Raw genomic sequence first — 21,255 nt, 5'->3', positions numbered from 1 at the left:
AAATAATTCCCTGTATACGAATAAGTTAACGAGCTATAAAAATTAAGATAGTGTAATATCCATCACCATTAACATGGAATTCTTTAATATCAGTCAGATTAGCTCAAGGCTGTATCAAAATTGAATCTTCAAGTTTACAAGGATCGAATGGTGTTTTAATTAATTTTGAGAATAATATTAAGGAAGAATAAGGATTCTTGTTTGTCTCTAGACATATCGCTGTATTTTTTTTTCGTGAGTACGGCCTTGTGTTAACTATACTTACGTCTGGGCAAGAGAAAAGTTTCCTTTTCCTGTAGCCAAGTTTTGGTAGTAAATCACTTTTCCACAAGATTTTCAAAATGAGAAGGGTATTTAATGTACTCTGAGAGGTTATCAATAGTCACTGCTATTGCCAAGTTGGAGGCATTCAGGTATGACCCCTTACGCATATGTTTAAGTAATCTTTCCCACCACAACTCACTTTAGGTCAATTTCAAAACACCTTTGTATGTTGAAGAAAGAGAAGCTGAAGCAGGGGTGTAGCCAGCAGGTTTGTGTAGGGGGGGCCCGTCGTTTTTGAGGGGGGGGCAGCTACAATGTACAAAGCCAAAAAAATGTATTGCTGCTAGTCTGCAAAACTAAAAACACTATTTTAGCTTCTTCTTCTTCTTCTTCTTCTTCTTCTTATTATTATTATTATTATTATTATTATTATTATTATTATTATTATTATTATTATTATTATTATTATTATTATTATTATTATACATAAATTATATTCAATATAGTTTTTATTATGCTTAATCCAGAACTACTGCCCGGGACCAAACGCTATACTTTTGTGCATAACTATAAAAGTAACCAAGAAAGTTCTGACCCTTTTCGTGGAGGTCTGTGTTCAATTGGACCTCACATCGTGAGTTGAATGCGAGTGGAGATAAGGCGAAAGTCAGTTGTTGTTGTAGATATATCCAACATACTACCTGGTTGTGGCAATTCAGACACACCGTGAACTTGCATAAAGACAGAGGGAACATGGGACTTCCACAGAGCGTCATAGGAGCATGTATGCTGAACGAGTTCAAATGGAGGTCAAACGCCGCTGTAGCGGGACAGAAGATATGCCAGGCCTTTGGTGAGGGTGTCGTGATGACACAGACATTGCAGCGATGGTTTAACAAGTTTAAGGACGATGACGAAACACCCGAAAACACCACGTGCCAGAAGACCAACACATGTACAAAGAGGAACTGGGACTACAATTCAGGGTGTGGAGAAACCATTCGGCAGCACATCCATCAACTTGTGAAGCACTACAAGTTGGGTCGATGGGTCTCTCATATTTTGACTCCGGGTCAGAAGGCAACGCGGCAGTCGCCTGTGTTTATTTACTGTTTCGGAGTCATTTCTGGACAGGGCGTTAACATGTGATAAAAAGTGTGTCCTATACGAAACTCCACGGCGTCGTCATCATTGGTTAGTGTCTCATGAACCGATTTCAAAACAATCGAAACCAGCACTGTACCAGAAGAAGGTCCTTCTGTGTGTTTGGTGCATCGTGCATCGGGAACTGCTACCAGCTGGTCAGAGTATCAATGCAACTGTGTAATGTCAGCAGTTGAGCTGTGCTCAACAAAAACTCAAAACTCTGGAGCCATCACTTCTGAATTGCAAATGTGTCCTCGTTTACGGGACAACGCTAAGTCCCACGTGGCTAGGATGACTCAGGACACCATTTTTCGCCTTGGATGGGAAACAATATTGCAACCACTATATTCCCAGCGTATTGCACCGTCCGATTATCATCTGTTCCATTCTTTGGACAATCGCATTAGAGGACGCCATTTCAAATCCCTAGTAAAAGTCCAAAATGCACCTGATACTTTCTTCGTTTCACGCCCACCACGTTCTACCGCGATGGATTCCATGGCCTTCCAGAACGTTTTCAGAAGGTCGTCGATGCTGATGGGGACTATTTTTCATCTTCCAGGTTAGGTGACATATCGATGTTCGAAGGCGGTGGGTGAAAAAGCAACAACACGTTTCTTGGTTACCTTTATATTTAAATTTAAGACATTGTATACAGAACCTATCTACACAAGATTGATTTTCTTTGAAATTTCACTTAATTTCTTTACGGTTTCCTGACAAATATACTTATTTATTATTCGTGACTAAAAAAACATAATTATTTTATTACACTGACGAGGAAACGGTCTTAAGTGTAAACAACCGATTTGGCTGGGGTCCGGATATGTGTTACGGGAGATCAAAGTAGGAGACACGTATTTTGGCGTTTGGGCCCATACGCAGAATCTTCCGAAATTTGGGACCCCAAAGTGGCCCTACATGCTATAACTAGGAAGCGAATGACGTTACTTGTACACAACCGATTTGGCTGGGGTCCGGATATGTATTACAGGAGACCAAGGTAGGAGGCACGTATTTTGGCGTTTGGGCCCATACATGAAATTTCCAAAATACGGGGGCCCAAACTGGCCCTACATGCTATAACTAGGAAGCGAATGACGTTACTTGTATACAACCGATTCGGCTGGAGTCTGGATGTGTGTTACGGGAGACCAAGGTAGGAGACACGTAATTTGGTGTTTGGGCCCATATGCAGAAATTTCCGAAATACGGGGCCCCAAAGTGGCCCTACATGCCATAACTAGGAAGCGAATGACGTTACTGGTACAGAATGTTGGCTTGGGTTGGAATGTTATAATATATCCAGAAGTATGAGACTTGTGTTTGTTGTTAGGTCCCACAAAAAGAAATGTCGAATGTACAGGGTCCGATATTGCTAGATTTTCAATAAGGCCATGAAGTTGGCGTATGTGGTACCCATGCGATTCTGAACAGATGTTCAGCTGGCACGAGCCATCGAGGGGGATCTGCTGACCACAAGGGTGTCAATGGAGCGAAAGAATGTTTGCGTTTTTCACTTGTATTTCTAACTTCATGGCCTTATTGAAAATCTAGCAATATCGGACCCTGTACATTCGACATTTCTTTTTGTGGGACCTAACAACAAACACAAGTCCCATACTTTTGGATATATTATAACATATTCCAACCCAAGCCAACATTCTGTACCAGTAACGTCATTCGCTCCCTAGTTATGGAATGTAGGGCCACTTTGGGGCCCCGTATTTCGGAAATTTCTGCGTATGCGCCCAAACGCAAAATTACGTGTCTCCTACCTTGGTCTCCCGTAACACACATCCGGACTCCAGCCAAATCGGTTGTGTACAAGTTACGTCATTCGCTTCCTAGTTATAGCATGTAGGGCCACTTTGGGGCCCCGTATTTCGGAAATTTCTGCGTATGGGCCCAAACGCCAAAATGCGTGTCTCTTACTTTGGTCTCCCGTAACACATATCCCGACCCCAGCCAAATCGGTTGTTTACATTTAAGACCGTTTCCTCGTGAGTAGAAATAAAAGAGAGAGCGAATGAAACCCAAATTGAATAAAAGCATTGTTTCTCACCAAATTTTCCATCCTCTATGTCTTTTAAAACACTTGTTAAAGCATATAAAAATACACTGTACTTACAAATCAGTTTAGTACTTTGTTTTATGGCTGTATTTGTAGTACCTTGTTAAAACGTTTGTCTTCAAACTGTCAAATATAAATCGCAGTAAATTGTGTAATCTGCTGTCACAAAAAGTATCCTATTTTTCGATCGGTATAAGGAAGAAATACTATACTATTTTTCGATCGGTATGGAAAAACAATATTTCTCCATACTATTTTACCATAAATTATTAATTGTCAATAAACTTTGTTACTTTTAAATGAATGAAGCGAGATAATTTTACTATAATGTTTTAAAAGTTGGTCATTTGGGGGGGCCAGGAAACCATTTGGGGGGGCCCGGCCCCGATGGGCCCCCCCTTGGCTACACCCCTGAGCTGAAGTAACGAAATTTGAGAAAAATATTAGTAGAAGAGAGAAAGAAAAGAAAATACGAAGTTTAGAAATCAACTATGTAAATTATTAAAGCAGATAAAAATTCATCTTGAGCATTAGTTTAATTCTCCGAAAACCCTCACAAGCAAAGGGTCCGAATGAAGTAATCAAGTTGTGAAATGAGACATAATATATTTGATGGAACATGTGAAAAAGACCATGTGAAAAATGGATAGTAGCAAAGTTATAGTGGCTCAACATCACGTCAAGTGATAGTAAATAACTCACCCCTGTTTCATCTCCAGTGACAGCGCCAGTGAGGGCAAACGAACCTAACGACACCTCAGAAGTTAACTCTGCCCCTAGGTTGGTGTATTTTAATATAAGTCAAGTTATATTAAACTATTATTTTCAGTACATAACTAAACAGCTGCCCTCTCAAAAATGTCTCTATCCTCCGCTTGCCCCTCAAGATAGAAAAAGTGACGTTATCACTGTTCATCAGCCTGTAGTGCTCTGTGATACTGCTGTAGTAAGACTACTCAGTCAATAAAACGTTTTACGATTCCTACGTTCGTTTTGGGCATTCCAATAGTTGTCTAACTCTCCTCCTTCCATGTTTCAATTCCTATTTTCCCACTCCATATTGTGCTCAGCCGCTATAGCTTTCATATAATATGCATTTCTTCATTCGTTGTATCAAATACACTTTATATTTCATTTCACAATTTGATTACATCATTAGAAGCCTTTAGTTGACAGAGTCAATCCTTGGATGAACTACAAAGAACAAAATAAACTTTTTCTACAAATGAAGTCGAAAAGGAGAGAAGAGATTAGTGCCATTGATGTGTACATACAATTTACAACAATGTCTTTTTACAAGAAGAAATCAGGAAAACAAAATATTCAAATTGCAGTTCATTTCAAGGAAAACAGGAAATTAATTCCCCATTTAAATAAATGCCTTAAAAACAAAGATGGCGCAAGTTAAGTTTAGTAAAAATTGTTGTGTATGAAAAATATTACCCATGCTTTATTCTCAGTTTCAAAGAATGGAAGCTATTCATTATCAGCAGCTATACTATTAGCACACAATTATTGAGGCATATGTCAGCTGCCAATCACAACAATGTTGCAATTCCCTCTTTAGTGTCCTTGTCTCTTGCACCCGCCTAGGGTTTCTGAACAAGAGTCCAGCTTAACTTATTGTACTTTTGGAAATTTGGCTTTCCATTCCAGATTCCAGTACCATTCAAGTCACAGGGGGAAAGAACACAGGAAATTAAGTCCCCAATTAAATCAACGCTTTAAAAACAAAGATGGCGCAGGTTAAGTTTAGGAAAAATTGTTGTGTATGAAAAATATTACCCATGCTTTATTCTCAGTTTCAAAGAATGGAAGCTATTCATTATCAGCAACTATACTATTAGCACACAATTATTGAGGCATATGTCAGCTGCCAATCACAACAACGTTGCAATTCCGTCTTTAGTGTCCTTGTCTACCGCACCCGCCTAAGGTTCCTGGACAAGAGCTCACCACAACTTGGTATACATTTGGCAACTTGGCTTTCCATTCCAGAGTCCAGTACTATACAAGTCATAAGGGGAAATATTTATTGAAATTTAGAATTCTTAGAAAATATAGATTAGAAACAGTTAAACAGGGAACGCAACTAATTGAAAATTGCTATACGTAGCTAATCTGCACAAAATTTGGAATCGAATATAAAAGATTGGAGAATAATTCACTTAAATTTGCGACAACTAATAGTTATTAAAGGCTATAAACACATAAAATATTTGGAAAGCAATTCACCTAGTACCTAGAATAACAAATAATAAACAACTTAAAAGCTATAATAACGTTTAAAAAATTAGAAAATAATTCACCTAGTATCTAAACGACTAATAATGAAAAACTTAAAGGCTATGAAACATAAACTTAAAGGCTATAAAGTAATTCACCTAATATATTAGATAACTAATAATGAATGACTCAAAGGTTATAAAAAACATTTACAAATTAGAAAATAATTCACCTAGTATCTAGAACAATCAATAATGAATAACTTAAAGACTATTAAAAGACAAACTATTTAGAAAGTAATTTTTCTAATATCTATAACAACTAATAGTCGTTACCGTAAAGGCTACAAGGAATATAAAATATTTAGAAAATAATTCACCTGTTATCTAGAACAACTAATAGTGAAAAACTTAAAGACTATAAAACCATAAAAATATAAAATAATATTACAATCTACAATGCATAACAGTTTTATGTTAGTGTAGAGATACTAGGGTTTTTAAAATTATATTAATCGTCAATCCATGTTTGAATTATTGTTATTTGTAGGAGCATTTATTTAAATAATAATTCTCTTTGAATATGAGAGTACGGATTTATTCTAATTTTTACATTAGTGGATAAAAGACAAAACTCAAAATTAATTACAGTAAGATTTGATGCATTCTGTGATCAACGTTGTTGAACATAATGTGGGAAATTATGACATTTTTACTTCCTCACTTCAGTGAAATACGTATATCTGCAGAAAACCGTGAAATAATGCCCAGAAAATGTGTCCCAGAGATGTAGATGCATTTATTATCCTATATGATAAGTAATTATTAGGCTGGTGCGAATGAAATGTACGTTTGCAGCCGCTTCATTCCCAAAACAAAAAAAAAAAACAACTGAAAACTACTATACTTACTTAATCCATACAATTTACGCCTGCAACTATAGACTTTCTCCAGCGATTCGACTAAATCACGAAAGAAGTCTGGACTCTAAGCTGTGATGGTAAGAGGTATAATAACAATTTTATGGTCTATGGAAGCTGATGGTTCAATGCCACAATCACAAAAGGTTACTATCTACCTTTGTTCTTAGCCAGCTGGATGTGGTTTCTACTTTGTACTCCGACGAGATCCATCTTAATATTGTCCTCCCATCTGCACCTAGGTATTCATCTCTTATACACCCATAGATGTAATAAAGCGTATAAGGGAGCATACAGCATATACTCACCTAATAGTTTATAGTCCAGCGTATACTAAGGGAGCATATGGCGTATTCTCACCTAATATTTTATAGTCCAGCGTATACTAAAGGAGCATACGGCTTACAGTCACCCTATATTTTACAGTCGAGCATATACTCACGTTAAATTTACTGAAGAACACACATATGCGTCGGTGGGTCTACGCTTAATGGTTAAGCATATAGTCCTATCTACCAGAAATTCTAACATCACTGCTAATGGTGTATTTCCAACTGGGTTTGCAATTAAAATTTTCAAAGATTTCTACATTCTTCCATTCTGGGTACATGATCTCCTCACATGATTCTCTTATAGACTTACGATTCTAATGAGAGTTCTATAGACCAGTGCTATTCAACCTCTTCTTTTTCTCGCGTACTCCTAGACACAGTTCACCATCCAATTGTGTACTCCTGAAGCTGTTTAAAAGAAATTAAGAAACTTAATACACATGTTCTGTTGACTAAAATGGGGGACAAACAGAGACCCAATTAAAGGACAATCAGTATGCCAATCAAAAGACTATTTATAGGGGGATAAACTGGACATCGGAAAAAAATAACATGGGAAAATTTCAAAATTTTCTTCAACTATGATCATTCAATAAATATTGGAAATATGGGATTACATCTTCGCGTACCCCCGGTTGAATAGCACTGCTCTAGACTGATAGGTAGAAGGCAGAAGTTCTGGTTGTCTATGATCAAACTGGATTTTATCTTATTTGCACTATATTATTTTGATTGACAGTTTCCCACTTCAAGCAATTTTTTTTTTTTTTTTTTTAATACTTATAATGTTACGAGATATAACGCAAACAAAGTTGCCTAACGTTTTCACATTCATCTTATTGTTGTTTGAAGTACTGGTTTTCTTACGTTAGAGTTAGCTGCGATAAAATTGCAGTAGAAAAGTTAAATATTTATATAGTGATAACAATTACATACAAAAAAAAAACATTTTCTCAATAGAGACATACATACATACTAAACCTTTCCGTCAGAGGATAACACGAGGAGTGATCAGAAAGTAAGGTTACAAAGCCTGCAGTGAAACGTGTATATATTATTTCATACAACCAATACAGCCAACAGATAGTACATACGAGGAGTGATCAGAAAGTAAGGTTACAAAGCCTGTAGTGAAACATGTATATATTATTTCATACAACCTATACAGCCAACAGATAGTACATACGAGGAGTGATCAGAAAGTAAGGTTACAAAGCCTGCAGTGAAACGTGTATATATTATTTCATACAACCAATACAGCCAACAGATAGTACATACGAGGAGTGATCAGAAAGTAAGGTTACAAAGCCTGTAGTGAAACATGTATATATTATTTCATACAACCTATACAGCCAACAGATAGTACATACGAGGAGTGATCAGAAAGTAAGGTTACAAAGCCAGCAATGAAACATGTATATATTATTTCATACAACATATACAGCCAACAGATAGTACATACGAGGAGTGATCAGAAAGTAAGGTTACAAAGCCTGCAGTGAAACATGTATATATTATTTCATACAACCAATACAGCCAACAGATAGTACATACGAGGAGTGATCAGAAAGTAAGGTTACAAAGCCAGCAATGAAACAGGTATATAGTATTTCATACAACCAATACAGCCAACAGATAGTACATAGATTAGGACATTTTTGACATAGTCTTCATATTGGTTGAGACACTTATCGCATCATGGGATGAGTTTGAAGATTCCATCCCGGTTAAAATCCTGTCCTTGCGTATTCAGCCACGTTGTCACGAATTGTTCCACCTCCTCGTCTAAAGCGAAGCGACGGCCTCCTAGGTGCTCCTTCAAGTGGGGGAACAAATGAAAGTCCCTTGGAGCAAGGTCCGGGCTATAGGGAAGGTGATCGATGGTATCCCAGTGAAACTGCTTCGACAGTGTTGTGGTCTTCTGGGTTGTATGTGAACTTTCCTCATCATTCTGCGACATGTTGACGAGACATTACCGTTTCTCCGTATACCTCTAACTGCTGTAGATGAATTTCAGCCTCGGTTACATGTTTCGCCCACAGGAATCGAATAACTGAGCGTACTTCTTCGCGAGACCAATTTTCCAAACGAGTCGCCATTTGTGTTTACCTACGACTAACGCCTTAGGTGGCGGATGGCTGAAACTCTGCACAGTTGCCAACTCCTGTATTAAAATTATCACACACTCCTTTATAACAGACGAAACTGCAGAAGTTTCGGCCTTGTAACCTTAGTTTCTTATCCTTCCTCGTATATTCTTCTATTATTTTTGCATGCAGGGGCGTCATCTCCCCCCTGAGATTGAGAAATGCGTGCTTTTTAATAAATTGCATACTAATAAGAAAAAAGTGAAACCCTTATATGGGTAGACATTCTTGTCCCCCTCCTCCTTGCCCCCCCCCATCTGGCAAAACCTGAAGTGATGTTACTGTTTGAATGATCTATTTAAATTTTGTTAAGATTTTACAATCAGTGGCGTACGCAAAAGGGGGTTTCCGGGTTTTAAACTACCTTCCTCTTCAGTGAGATAATATGAAAAAATAAACATTTTACCGTATTAAGTTACACACACAAACTTAGACACACACACAACACACAAATCCGGAAACAATATGAACTTGGGAGCTTGAACCCCCCTTTGTACAAATAATTTTATGTCTCTGTCTATAATAATTTAATAAAAGTATCTTTTAAAAATAGAAGAATAATGTGCGATAACACGTCAATTACGCTATTTATCTGATAATCTTAAATAGAGTATGTGCCCACTTTTAAAGTTCCCCCCCTCCCAACTGTTAGAACATATTTTAAAGTTTCCTTAAGTTTTCGTATATTGACAATGTACAGGGAAATTCAAAATGATAGTTATAAAAAAGAAAAGTTACCTATAACTTCTGTAATAGAATTATTGTGGAAATGGTAGTGTAACATGGTAGGTATTTTTTTTAAAGACATTCAATTACAGATGTTCAAATGTAGGACCCTTCCTTGAGGCGACACATTCCTAAACGCCGTTTCTTGCCACACACGTATTTGATTATGGTATTTCCCTTGCGCAAGCAACCTGTCTTCCTCAAACTGTTTCACCTATCTTTAAGGCCTATGCCGCTGATAGTTCGTGTTTACAAAGTGTTCCCTAGAAATGTCTGTGAACTATGGTTATCAAAGTTCTACTGTGTTCGAGCACACTCTGTCAGTGACGTCCATTTTCCTATGCCACTGAGCAAGACTATTGTAATATGTTGTAAATTTATTATTATTATTATTATTATTATTATTATTATTATTATTATTATTATTATTATTATTATTATTATTATTAAGGAATAGATCTACTCTACGTTCAAAATTGGCATTTTGATGCTGCGAATTCTCTCCAAGATGTTGTGAATATTCCAATAACTAAGAACTTATAGTACCTGTTCATACGTGGTAACCCTAATTAACTTATCACTTTTTGTAATGCTATGCTACAAGTCATTATGTTCTTAAGATAGAGATGTGCATGCCTAAATGATAGGACTATAGTAGGTAACAATTAAGATAGACTTTACTTTTATATATTACAGCAATATCCGAAAAATTATCAAAATGGTTCTATTTATGAGATCTTCCTATCCTTATGATGGCCATTACGTTGTTTCGCTGACATTCCCAAATTGGCGGCACAGTTTGCTGTAGTGGGAAGAACATCAGGATGGACCAAGGAGTTACGTTCTCTTCTTAGATGAGAACAGGTTCAGTTCGAGCAGTGATTTGGTCGTACAGTCACCTGGCGAGAAGTGGGAACACGGGGAGCAGGTCAAAAGTCCCACAGCCAAAACTCCCACACTCAGAAAATGTCAAAACGCCCACACAAACGGTCATAACCCCCACACAAATGGACAAATCTCTCAAATCAACGAACGGTCTGTTAAAATCTATTGCAAATACACACAAGACACAACTGAAATCTTGTATTATATTTTATTCTTAATCTATGCCTTGAGTATCTTCAGAATCTCTTAAATATATACCATTCATAAAACTCACTTTCTATACATATCTTCTAATCCTTATCGTACTTTAAACATTTATAATCTTCCACGTAATCTTAAATCACAATATCAATCTCTCTTCCAACTGTCTCTTATCTGTATTCCATTTACACACACTAACTTCCATTTCCCTTAGCAACAGTTAGTTTCAAATTCGTAAGCACTTTGTTCCATTTTCCATTCCAACACGGCCATAACTCCCACAGCCAAAACTCACACACTCAGAACATGTCAAAACGCCCACACAATCGTTCATAACTCTCACACAAATGGACAAATCTCCCAAATGTACAAACAGTCATAATTCCCACAGTCAAAACCCCCACACTAAAGAAATGTTAAAACGCCCACAGAATCGGTCATAACTCCCAGACTAAAGGGAAAAAAACACCCACACGTAGCAACGGTCACAATCCCCACATAAATGGACAAAACTCCCACACAAACGGACAAAATTCCCACACGCAGAAATTGTCACAACCGCCACACAAATGGACAAAAACCCCACACAATTGGACAAATCGCCCACACTTTGAAATGATCCTGGTTGCACGTCTTTTATGTTTCACACGCTGAAAATAAAAAGAAGCCCAAAAAAACCTTTTGATCCAAAGTAGACAAGGTGATAAGTGGACAAATCCCTTGGACATTGGATCATAAGCGTTTTTTGGACTTCTTTTTATTATTTTCAGCGTGTGAAACTTACAAGACGTGCAACCAGGATCATTTTAAAGTGTGGAAGATTTGTCCGATTGTGTGGGAGTTTTGGCCATTTGTGTGGAGGTTGTGACAATTTCTGCGTGTGGGAGTTTTGTCCATTTATGTGGGGATTGGGACCGTTGCTACGTGTGGGTGTTTTGTCCATTTGTGTTAGAGTTATGATCGATTCTGTGGGCGTTTTGACATTTCTTGAATGTGGGGTTTTGGCTGTGGGAGTTATGACCGTTTGTGCATTTGGGAGATTTGTCCATTTGCATGAGAGTTATGAATGATTGTGTGGGCGTTTTGACATGTTCTGAGTGTGGGAGTTTTGACCTAGACCCGGAACACGCAATGAGCCCAAGAGGATCGTTGAACATGATCGTTTTGGTGATCTAGTTGTACTTGCGTTGGAGGCATAATTTTCCCTGGGAGTACCGACCTCTTAATTTTTGAACGCGTTACATTCACTGGTCAACGTTGTTGTGACCCTGTATTCCATCCTCACGTGCGTCTTTTCAGAGCTGCAGTCCGCCTCGACTTCGTCTTTATGAATGATAATGCGGGACCGCATTATACAGCGTAAGTGGCGGAGCCCTTCGAACGAGATGATACTCGTTGAATGGATTGCCCTATCCATTTCCCCGTCGAGCACATGTGGGATGCTATTTAGAGACGTCTTGTAGCACTTTCCGTTGCACCAAATATCATGCAGAAGTTGTCAGAGTGCTGGTGAAGTGATGAAACACCATACTAGAACAACTCATTAGCAACCCTGTGAACAGCATGGGTGCACGTTGCAGAGCATGTATCGCTGCCCGTGGTAATGAATACGCTTTTAAACATCATTTTCTGTAATGCAAGAAGGCCTATCATGAGTCTTAGTGTCTTCAGTGTAACTTATTGTGTCTGTATGAAACTGCCATTTTTGTTGTTCTAATCACGTATTTCTGTCTGTTGTTTTTTGTATCATATTGCAGCACTGCTTTCTATGTATGGATCAAAGATTCACCGGTGCTACTTGGGGGTGACACAGTATGCAAAAGTTACTTTCGATCTTAAGTTTTGCACACCCGTGCAGTGTTTCTTCCAGACATGTTTTTTTTTTGGGGGGGGGCACTGCCCCCGGAAGTCTGAAAGTGTCCCGGATGAGAGTAAAATAAAACGTCTATAATATAATAATAATAGAATAGTATCAGCAATGCCCCCCGGAATACTAAGTGTGCCCCCCCTCAAGAACATTTTTTTAAAAAAAGAACAACTGCACCCGTGTATATTAAATACTGCAGTGAGCAATAAATATTGTTGTTTATCAGTGGTGCCCACCCCCCTCATGTCCATGACGCACCCCCCCTCAATTGTCTATCCGTAGGTGTTCTTCCATGAAAAATAAACTTTTCGATTAATTTTTACACCCCCTCAAACATATTTATATAGATTTTTACCCCCCCCCCAAATATTTCAATGACGCAGTTTGCGTCATAGCCCCCCCCTTGTGGGCACCCCTGTGTTTATATCATGTATTATGAGCACGATTGTATCAAGATGCGTGTGTGTTTTCGACTGCGCTTCTTTGTAAGTCTCCGCCCCCTTCTCGCAAAAAGTCCTGCCGATTCTTGGTCTCGTTTTTTTTTTTTTTTTAACCTTCTATCTTTTTTCCTTCTTTGAATAAAAATATAAAACTTAAATCTCTTGTTTCTAATGATTCTTAATTGTGCACTTAATATCTACAGAGTTAGATACTAGATTATCGTCTATTAGAAGAAAGGGTAACGATTTCTATTCACAAACTTAACAATAGCAGTTCAAATTAGTTCGCTTATTGGAAGAATGCAACGCTTGATAAATCCCTGTCGATTCACAAAACATATTGCGAGAGCTTAAAATGTAACATTTTTGTAGCGAATAGCTTCAAATTGTCAATATTTGCTCGTAATATATATAGCTCATTAATCAACCCCCATTCATGAATTTCTCGCAGTCGTAATTCCTGGATTTCTCTACAGATGGAGCAGGCATCGTACGGGGTTTCAGCTGACTGACAGGGTCCGCTCCTTTATCCGTTGCTCTCCCCCTTCGCCACCACGTGACTCCGGGTTTGAGGGGATCGATAAGTAGCCGGCCGGGGTGTGCGCTTACTTCCGTTTAGAAAGTAGTGATGAGCCGGCGCTCCAGTGATGTTTTTTTCTAACCCCACTGTTATCGATTCCAGTTCCAGCAGTTCCAGTGACGAAACGATTCTGTTCTTTTTATGATCCATTTTCATGTAGCTGATTCGTTTGTAACTTTAAAAAAATATTTTATTTTATTCATTTATAATTTATTTGTGCAGAATCTTAGAATATAGAGAATAACTAAATCTTGAGGTTTAACATCTCAACTTTGTTCAAAGTTTTTTTCATATTTGCTGGCCGTGCTAATAACAATTAGTATTTCGTATACTTTAACCCTTCAAAGCCCAATGGGTATTTAATGAAGAATTGGTCTGTTTTTAAGTAAAACTTACTAGCATTAGTCTATATATACAGGACATGCAAAAAATTATGAAAGCGACTGCGGGGACATCTACAGGGGCGTCCTCTGTAGGGGAGCTGGTCACTGAATGTACCATTTTTTTGACATTTAAACAATTTACATCGACGAATTAAAATCTGATCGAAGGATTTTAGTTTTTCTGAAGATTCAGAATTCTCCTCCTGGAATATTATTACAATTCCTTGTTATATTCTGAAGATATAATTCTTTTGCATACATTAAATAAAGTTGTAAAACAAATCCTACTTGTGTGAATACCCACGAGGCTAGAATTGTCTCGTCACATTTTCGAGACTAGAACCGGGACGAGACGAGACGAGGAATGTATCTAGTCTCGTGTGGGCAACACTAGTTCATCCGAGTTTTAGATCTCACATACTGTTTTAGTATTATATAATTCATGATATAAACGCTATAAATTGATAAAGTTATTATACGAACACAATGAATATTTATTAACGTTTAAAGATATATGAATCTCATTCCACAATATACTCCAATAATAAAAGCTGTTTGAATATTGTTATATCACACCTTTCATAGACCTATTGTGACGTGGAAAGATTCTGATGACATCTAGCTGAAATTTAAAAAAAAAAAACAAGGCATAAGTTTACAAAAAAAAAAAGAGAGAGAGAGAGAGAGAGAGAGAGACGAGCCAAAAAAAATTCCGATAATCGAAACGAGACGATTTTTTTTTCAAAATTTACGACGAAATGAATAGACCTTATTTCTAATCTCTTCTCGTTTCGTGGGTTAAGCTAGTAAATAACATATTCGACTTCAGAGGAGATGAGAAACGGGGGCGTCATTTCAGACTTCGCTTGAGGGAAGAAAGAGCACTACCGACATAAGACTTTCACGTTTTGTACTAGTATATTAGTAGACAATCGATTAAAGTATATGTATTCCTCAAACTCTTGCAGGGGGCAATTGTCCCCTCCTGCCCCCTAAATGACGCCACTGATGGAAAACGGTACAAGTACGTCCCTTAATTTTGTTAGCATCTCGTTTCTCATAAGACAGTTTCAAAAGTCTACACTATTAATATACGTACATATAGAGCCTGTTATGATCTATTAGCCCATATATGTTGAAGCTTAACACAGTGCTCCTTGAAATTCACTCAATACCCTCTTGCGCCCCAAGATGTTTAATCTTGGCGCCGCCACTGATGAGTATGTTCATAGAATAATATATATTTTAATACATAGAAGACCCGTTTGTAAATACTGTTGTAGTTTCGGCTATTGAGGGTATTCACATCTGTGAAAATTTAGATTTTTACCGCTACAACACTGTAAAAAAGAATATACCATTGAAACACTTTTAGTGCAGATATTGAAAGGAAAATTGATGAAATAGTGCTTATAAAAGTGTGCTTCGCGTTGTCAAAAGTGTTACTTCTCTAAAAACAGTATCTAGTATGACCTTGTATTTAAAACACTTCTTCTTGGCAAACAATTCGAAAACAAGGTGATGACATACATTTTGTACATTTTGTACATACATACTTGGACAACACAGAATCTACAAGGGGTGAATATGTGTCATCTGGAGGGGTTCAAAGAGTGTCAGTAATGTGTATAGTGTTCTACTGTGTCTAAAAGTAGTTTCTGTATTTTTTTTTTTTCAGTGAAGGTAAAGAAAAATACAAGCGCCTATTTCTATGTAGCTTTGGGGGCAGGCATTCAAGTGTGTTTGTTTCATTGTCATATATCCAAGCAAAGAACTAAAAAATACATCCATATTCTAAAGGACTCAAGCAAACTTTGAGGGACACGGAATCTTTCGGTACCCATGCTAAACATCCTAATTCTTGTAAGAATTAGGGCATTAGACAGTGGCGGATCTAGAAGGTGAAAACTGGGGGTGCAATCAGAATCCAGGCAAACTATGATAGGTATGTCATGAGCTTAGGCAAATGCTTTTAATTTGAAATCCGTTTACGCTCTTCGTTGTAGGAACTAGAAATAAAAAATTCCTTTCCCCAGTTACCAAGGGCGCCCATCAGGGGGGGCAAGGTGGGGCACTCGTCCTTCCTTTAGAGGAAATTGTGCTTCGGAAGATCGAAAACCCAATAGATATTTTAGAATAGTTACCGCAAAATTTGAGACTACATTTGAAATGTCGCTTATACTCCCCCCCTCCCCTGGAAACCACAACATGGGCGCCCTTGCCAGTTACAGTTGGACATAAAGTACGAATTAGCAATTAATAAGTTTTAGGCATTTACTGGTGCGGTAGCTAAACAGATTAGTAATGACATTGTGCTTTGTATGAGAAAAAAAATGTACTTAACATTCAAGTTAGAAATTATCATAGAAAGTAAATGTTGAACACAAATATACAATTCACCATAATTAATCGTATCCTAGAAGTGTCCTGTGAACTTCTGAGTCACTCAAAAAAAACTGGGGGGCTGCATAGGTGCCCCGGCCCCGGGCTACCTCTGCTACTGACATTAGGTAAGGTTTCTTTAGTTATATATCCTCCCCCCGCAAGATTTTTGCGAGGTTCCAGTACGCTGATCTTCTTTCCTTTTGATATTTAACTATTAATCTTTAATAAAAAGTATTTCTGATATGTAAGAAAAAAATTATGTGAATCCATTTTAGAAATATTATATAAAATACCATAATTAAAATTACATGTAACTCTATAACACGCACACAAATACTTCTTGAGATTTGGAAGGAGAATCTTAGAAATATCGTACTGATACATGGTAGTAAAGTGACAAACGAAATGAAAATCTAAAAATAAAATACGCATTAAAGGAAATTAATGGAGTTTAATTTTATGGTAAAATACTGGGAAGCTGAACTTACAATTTTTCGCTGTAAAATTTCAAGAATGTTTTCTGTACAATTTATGTATTCTTATATGTCTTATACAGTCTCCTAATCTTTAATTCATATAATCAGTTTTGAAATCAAAGATTACGTAATGAGTTGATCGCAGTTCCAGACAATTTAGATGCAGGGGAAACCGCGCTAATAACATGTAACCGTAAAATTCACCTGATTTCTTTTTTCATACAGTGTAGTATCTAAGATTCTACCATACAACCGAACTATAGACTCCACCCGTTCTTCGCAGTACATTCAGGCATTTCAGAATCAAACTCCGAATTATAAAATACGAGAAGGGAGTCCGAAAATAATTTTGCGTCTCGTTTTGGCAATGATTTTCTGTTGTGGATTGTGACGGGGGATTAAACATGGGGCCGTAATTTCACGTCCGAATCTGTTTCCGGCTTTAAAGAAGACTCTCGGCAGCAGACGCTTTGAAAGCAATGCTGAAGTAACAGAAGCTGCTCGATGCCTGAATTTTTCCCGAAACGGTTTTCGAAGCTTATAGAGCTGTATGATAAATGTCTCAATGTACGTGGTACTTATATGAAAAAAATAAATAAATAAATAAATAAAAGTACGTCTGATTAATCAGGGTGTCTACTAAAATTCCACAATGAACTTTCGTGACTTTTTCATGACCTTTTCTTTACCAAATCATAAAATTTCCTAATTTTTCAAGAGCGAATTTGGGTACGAATTGAGCCGAATTTTCATCCATGCGATACAGCCGACCATATACATTTTTGGTGTTGAATTTTGATGTTTTATAGAACAAAATTTTCCAATCTGTACTTACACTTGCACAGTTAAAAAGAATCGTAACCCAAAAGCTAAATTTCGGGACTTTTTCGTGACTTTGATAACCGTTTTCTGATTTCGTGATTTTTTCGTGACATTCGTGACTTTCGTGACCGATAGACACCCTGTTAATGTAACATGCTTTTTTTTAGTCTTGCATCCCCACGTTTGTTCGCAGTCGCCTGAGGAAGCTTATTTTCGGAATCCCCTCGTATCTGAAGATAATTAGGAATAAAATAAAAGAAAAAGAAGATACGAAACTTAAAAAGGTAAAAAAAAATGAAAAAATGAAAAGTACACTGAATCAAAGTATTTTTCTTTAATGCTTCGCGTTTAACCCTTTCACGCTAAAGACGACAGATAATTTTATGGAAGAGAATGGTTATGACGGATTTGGTGGAATGAGAATGGTGGAAGAAACGGGACAAACCAGAAGAAACTCTCAGAGAAGATGTTGCCCACCATAAACTCAATGGCCTGGAATCGAACCAAAGGACCCTCATACCAGTTGTAAAAGCTCCACCACTGAACCACAATTCCCTAAACGAAATAATGCGTAAAATCAACAACGATGGTCATAAGGATGAAATTTACAAAGATTAAGTAACAGTGTCATGTGTTCACCAGTTGAAGAAATGTGGTTTATATGACATGATATATTTTTAAATTAATTTTGAAAAAAAAGCATCATACCATGTTAGAATACTACTACCATTGGTTTTAGTGAACTTTGTGGTGGACAAACGCCGTGTACGTGGGTTTCCTCGGGGTTCTCCCGTTTCCTCTCACTTTCTTTATTCCACCATTTCATTCATTGGTCATCATCACCGTCTCCTTTACTCTAGGCGGCATAACCGTGGGACATAAAACTCAAACGGAAAACACAATTAATAGCCTTCAAAATTGGCTATTTGAGAATATTTAGCACCAGCGGAATCAGCGGATTTCCAGCTCTTCCCCAAGATCAAAACGGGACTCAAAAGTAACCATTTTGCCACAGTAGAAGACATCCAAACCAAAGCGATGGCTGAACTTCGGGACATACCAAACAAGGACTTTCAGCGTTTCTTCCAGAAATAGCAGGCATGGGTACCCGAAGGGAAGCAGGAGGGGTTTGGCCCAAGAAAATGTATACGTAATATATCAAACCACGTATATTAAATACCAGACGGAATAGAGTAGTGCTGTCGAATTTTTGTGACATTTGCGGTTTTCGGTTTTGAGAAAACCGGTTTTCTGAAAACCCCAGATGCGGTTTTAAAATCCGAAAACGCAAATGAGGTTTTCGAAACCGAAACCGCAAATGCAACTGCTGAACGGTTTTGAAAACCGCTTTCCCGTTTCGGTTTTGAAAACCGACATTTCGGTTTTATGAAATTTAACTTTTTTCAAAAACCGATTTCGACAGCACTAGAATAGAGCAACCATGGGATGCCCCCCTAGAAAATTTTCTGCGGGCGCCCATCATAGCAGGAACGGTGGAACAAGTGTGTGCGTTCTCAAGGAGCCTACTTTGAAGGCGATTAAGTGAATGTGTACGTACATTGTGGTAATAAATAGTTACAACGAAATTGCGGGAATTCTTTGGCTTTTCCTCGTACTTTCTTACTGAAGTTCGCTTAGTATTATGCAACCCACAGTTCACTTGTGTACCGCGGGTTGTCTGCTTGTCAAATAATGAAATAGAAACATTTCTATACTTCGATCATCAATTGCTTCATTTCTTGATAACTTTTAACAACCTGACAACAAAATTTCGCTCGGTCGTGATGTCTTTGCCTAAAAATTTAACCACAATTGTTACTGTCGTTGTGACGTGATGATCTTAAAACACAAAGTTATATTTGATTTATATATTGGCTTCTTAAGGGTTTAGATAACCATAACTCTTTTGCCTACGTATATACAGTATTTAGTCTGCCTGTCCGGAAGACACAAAATAATATCAAAAACTATTTGATGGATGTGATATTGAAATCGGAAGAGGTAGGTTCTAATCCAGTTTTAAAGAGTTAGATTTATCAAATACTCCTTTATATATTTTCTTTCGATTTGAGGTTAGTATCCCGTTCAACAGTAGCGTTATTTAAGATGTGAACCTACATTTTTAACGTAGATCCGAACTACATGTGCTCCCACCGGGAATCGAATACAGGTCTCCCGTGCCAAAGGCGCGTACATTATCCACATAGTGAAGAGGGAGCTTCAGCTTATCGAACGGAACGTAAAGGGCATGCAAGAATAACATGGAGAACGTGCACACTCTATCGAGAGAATCAAGAAGGCTTCGAACTCATTGCTCAACAATGTAGTATTGTTGACTTGATGAAGGTCCAAGGGAACAGTCTGATGAACTTTCAGAAGTTATTTTCCTTATTTAACATCGGCTGTCTTACCAGTGTGGAGTCCAAAACAGCTTATCATCATTTTCATCATCATCATAGGTATTCTACTACTATTGGCAGTGGTGTAGGGAAGGGACGGCAGAAGGCCGCCCCCCCCAAAGAGGTCCGACAATGTACTTTGGTACTTTGATGTTTGTAATTTTTTATATATTTTTATGTTTATATATTTTTTGTTTGTAATTTTTCTATATGTACCTATAACAGCACTTGCCCTTCCCCCAAACACACATCCTGGCTACGCTACTGACTATTGGGAAGTCACTTGCCGCAACTGAGAAGCTTCCATGCTCCAGAGTCTTCTAGTAACCTCTTCGGCTTCACGTACGATTTTTCTGTTTTGATATCGTCCATTAATTGTAGTCTTCTTCGTCCCCTCCCTCTCTTTCCTGCCACCATATCCTCTAACACCTCGTCTCTCATGATACGGTTCCCACTTAGCCAATATCCCAACAAGTTTATCTTCCTCTTCTTAATAATAGCTAAAATTGTTATTTTCCCACTCACCATTTCTAACACCCTCTTATTCGTTTTTCGCTCGATCCAGCTAATTCTCTCCATTCTTCTCCATACGCACATTTCCAAACTTCTCAGTCGTTTTCAATCACTTTTGCATATTCTCCAGGTTTCTGCTCCATACAATACAATAATATTTCACAAGAAGTTCTGTACGAGTCTTTTTCTCAATTCTTCATTCAAAGTGCCATAAAATAGACTTTCTTGCTCCTGAAGGGTTTTTTCGCCATTCCTACCCTTGCTTTTATTTCACGTTCACACTTCATATCATCACTAATAGTCCTACACAGTAGTTGTAAAATTCTACTATTTTAGATTGAAACTCGCCTACTTACAACAACTTTCCTCCTTTACATATATACATATACATATACATACATATATATATATATATATATATATATATATATATATATATATATATATATATATATATATATATATATATA

The sequence above is a fragment of the Thermobia domestica genome, chromosome 11 (assembly GCF_964235325.1).
Source record: "Thermobia domestica chromosome 11, izTheDome1.hap1.1, whole genome shotgun sequence".
NCBI classification, from domain to species: Eukaryota; Metazoa; Arthropoda; class Insecta; order Zygentoma; family Lepismatidae; genus Thermobia; species Thermobia domestica.
This window is presented reverse-complemented; position numbering follows the sequence as displayed.